This window comes from Leopardus geoffroyi, chromosome B2, assembly GCF_018350155.1.
Source record: "Leopardus geoffroyi isolate Oge1 chromosome B2, O.geoffroyi_Oge1_pat1.0, whole genome shotgun sequence".
Lineage (NCBI taxonomy): Eukaryota > Metazoa > Chordata > Mammalia > Carnivora > Felidae > Leopardus > Leopardus geoffroyi.
Window position 1 is genome coordinate 117,906,476 of NC_059332.1, and position 4,102 is coordinate 117,910,577.

Genomic DNA, 4,102 nt, shown 5'->3' on the forward strand with positions numbered 1-4,102 from the left:
ACCTACAGAACTGTGAGATAGTAAACTTGTATTTTTTAAATGTTTATTTATTTTAGAGAGAGAGAGAGACAGAGTGCAAATGGGGAAGGAGAGAGAGAGAGGGAGACACAGCGTCTGAAGCAGGCTCCAGGCTCTGAGCTGTCAGCACAGAGCCCAACACAGGACTCGAACTCATGAACCATGAGATCACGACCTCAGCCGAAGTCAGAGGCTCAACTGACTGAGCCACCCAGGTGCCCCCAAACTTGTATTGTTTAAAAATGTTATGTATGTTCATACCATCTTTTCAATTCTATTCAATTTGCTGTTTGAGTTCAACATACGTGTTTTGAGTGCCTATTGCCAAGTGTTATGCTAGATGCTGATGGTTTTATTTATGTGTGTATGCTATGTTTGTGTTTATTTATGTATCTCTGTATATATATATATATATATATATATATGCACACACACATATACATCTGGTGATTATATAGATATATTTGACTTTGCACAATTATGAGAACTGACTAAACAGTCAAAGTAAAACTGCTTTTCTTGGATCTGTGCTAAAATCTGAAGTCCAGTAGAGCAGATAGTTGGGAAGGGGAAAGAATATAAAGCGAGGGGTAGAGAGAAGGCAAAATGGAACCCAGAAGCACAAACTGAAATTCATGATAAACTGGAAACTGTATTTCTTGCTCACCACCCTCAAGCCTCCACATTAATGAGAAAGTGTTCTTTTATGACACAAATACACACCTGGCCTAGGAGTCAGAGAAGGTAAACAAGAATAGAGCAGAAGCTGGAACAGGTACATGACCATTGTCGCCTCATGCCAACCAGGTGAACCAGTAGATAAGCACCAACGTGTATAATATACAATTGCTCCTGGTGCCTCTGCACCTACTTTCTGAGAATTGGAGGAATATGGTGGCCTCCTCTGCCTTCTAATCTTTTTTTTTTAATTTTTTTTTCAACGTTTATTTATTTTTGGGACAGAGAGAGACAGAGCATGAACGGGGGAGGGGCAGAGAGAGAGGGAGACACAGAATCGGAAACAGGCTCCAGGCTCTGAGCCATCAGCCCAGAGCCCGACGCGGGGCTCGAACTCACGGACCGCGAGATCGTGACCTGGCTGAAGTCGGACGCTTAACCCACTGCGCCACCCAGGCGCCCCTCTGCCTTCTAATCTTGCACAAAATTGACCTTGGGACTCATGCAAGGAAAGGAATTCTAGAAGGTATAGTCTCAATTTAGCTAAGTCGGCACAACGTAAATCTACATTCTACCCATTGTCAATTTGCCATCTATAACTACGTCCTTTAACCATACTTAATGTACAAATACAGACAAGACCAAGCTTCTCTTCAGCAAAATGCAACAGTCCCCTCATATAACTGAAAACATGATAACCTTCTTCTGCAAAGAAACCAAATCTATTTACCCATCTTTAAGTGATGTTCATTCCTGTTCTAGGTGAGTCCACACTCTCCCCTGGATATCCTGTAACTTAAATATTGACATATAAAGTTAGCTCCTACTATCTTATGTTATATACTAGAAACATGGGACAGGGAATAATAAATATTATATATTTATATCAAAATGAAATGTTTAAACTATTACATTCTTTGTTTCTATAACCAGTCATGTAGTCATAGTTGATGACTAGAACTACCATTTACCTCTCCACAATTCCTTTTGCCTCAGAAAGCACTTCAGATAGCTATGGTTCCTTGCCTAGTGGGATAACCAAGCCATTCCTGAATAGTCTAGTCTTTAGCAGTCCTTCCAGGATTGAGTTGATATAGTTTTCCACTGAACTAGTCACAGAAGATGGGAATACTAAGAGGTGCCTTGTGGGATCTCTTCCATCCCAGACATACTCCTCCTTTCTCCCATGGTGAAGAAACAGCCTAATTTCCCCTTATTCGTTAGGATCAAGTATCCCAGCCAATACTGTAACCCCATTCTTTGCCTGGTGATTTTCTGACACAAGTTACATCAAGAGGTAGATAGCAATCTCGACTTTCAGTTTTGTGGAACCACCGCTGAGTCTTCTGGGGGAAGCATTCCTTACTTGGAAACCAGAATGTCTAAGATGACCAAAGTCCTAAGACATGAGTACAGGAAGCAAAACTTCCACTAGTTGATCTCTAGTGAGAGGAGCTATCCCACTTCTGGCCCTTTGATTCCTAGACCTGTGGATCCTAGCTATGAGGGAAATGGCTATAGAAAAAAATGAGGATATTGCCCCAGCCTTGGCATTGCCATCCATAACTGAATCTTCAACAAGCCATTCCATCATTCTTTCAGGCCAGCTACTTCAGGGTGATAAGGAATGTAATCAGACCAGCAAATTCCATGAGCCTGAGCTCATTGCTGTGCTTCATTAGCTGTTATCACTGGGAACATGGTAATTAATGACTCCAAATCTAATCATATAGGTGAACCAATTCCAGATAATGTACAGCCAACTCAGAGAACCTACCCTTAAGGTTCTGTTCTGGGGAAACCCTTCCAGTACCAAAATGTGTCTTAGTTAAGTTTCTGTCAGAGAAGCAGCACCGTTAGGATTTATTTAAAAATTTTGACCTTACATATTTGTGGGAAATTGTTAAACGGTCTGGGTAGGTAAGGTTGTTGTCTTCACAACTGGTGCTAGAGTTTGAGACCACTGGGAAAGGAAAATGAATGTGGAGACAAGAAGTAGGAAGAAATCCTGGACCCCATAATATGGACTAGAAACTGTTGATCTCTCACTGGCTCTAAGCTTCTGACTTTGCTGAGTGTTCTAGAGGAGCTAAACATGCACCTGGCCCAGAAGTCAGGGAAGTTGAAGGAGGATCTGGCAGGACCTGGAGGGGCTGCATGGCCAATGCCGCCTGTGCCACACCCACAAGCAGAGCCAGCAGGTAAGTGATAATATGAGGGAGTTTGGTTCGCTGTATCACCGAATGTAAGAGAATATGGCGGCTGCCTCATTTCTGCTACCAGATGTCATGCAAACCATCTTTTGTGGTCCATGGAACATGGGACTATTCAGAGAAGGGCATTCTGGAAAATATAGTTTCACCTTAGCTCAGTTGGAATAATACAAATCTCTTAGAATATGTAACTTTTATACCTAACATTGTGAACTAAAACTAGTCCCACTAATGAGACAGCAGCCTTTCTGATTAGTTTGAGATAGCCGTGGTGTGCTGGTTTCAATCTTTTGTCATAAGTGTTTTAAACACTTTTCCCGTCCTACAGATATTCTGTGAAGTATACTGAGTGATTATTTTTAGAACTGTTGTTGCTAACAGTCAAAACCCATATGAAATAAGCAATGTTTACTGCTCATGGTATATTTTGTTGAGCTGACAGAGTAGGCTAAGTTCTGAGCAGAACATGGAGACACAATTGGACGGTGGCCAGCTGGCTTTCCATCTAAATATAGTTCAATGCAGGTAAGGTCGTTTTCTTGTGAACAGTTTTTATATCTAGCCCTCTAAACAGATTTTTTTTTCTTTCATTCTATTCTCAAAGGGAAAATTATTCTAAACTCATATTTCCAAATTAACTCTTCCTTTTTGAAGAGTTAGCATCGGCAAAAAGAATAAAAGTGATAAATATTTGGGGATAGTGTAAATCCCTTGTTAAAGATATTGCTAGAGGTTAGGGATCTAGTGGGACCAGGAAGAAACACCCCTCTTCCAATCAAATAGAGAATAGGCTCACACGGTGTCTGCTTCATTAATTACTGTTCACCCCTAGGCTTCTGTAAACTGTGGTAGTCATGTAGTTTACGTGTCATCCTTGCACAGGGGCCATGCTAATCTTCTCTGTATCGTTCCAATTTTAGTATATGTGCTGCCGAAGCGAGCACCGTAGTCATGTAGTTTAGACTAATGGGATTTTCTTCCCCCTAAGTCTCAGGGCCTGGCTATGAGGACAGTTGAACTTGAAGGGTAGACACCAAGTACACGTGTTTATTCTAACCTGTGGCAAGCATGTACCCAGTCACTGACAGGACAGGGAGAGAGTAAACAATAATAGGCCTATACATGTGGGGGAATAGATGTACTTATGGTACCAGAATAGCAGGACAGTACGAGGAGGGCTAGAATAAATGAGT

General features: G+C 41.5%; 1 non-coding gene across 1 annotated transcript; it reads right to left on the minus strand.

Moving 5' to 3' along the window:
- Positions 1–3,748: 3,748 nt before the first annotated feature.
- On the minus strand, positions 3,749–3,853 carry LOC123609977. Its single transcript, XR_006718020.1, has one exon. It is a non-coding gene; the product is annotated as a U6 spliceosomal RNA (small nuclear RNA).
- Positions 3,854–4,102: the final 249 nt, after the last annotated feature.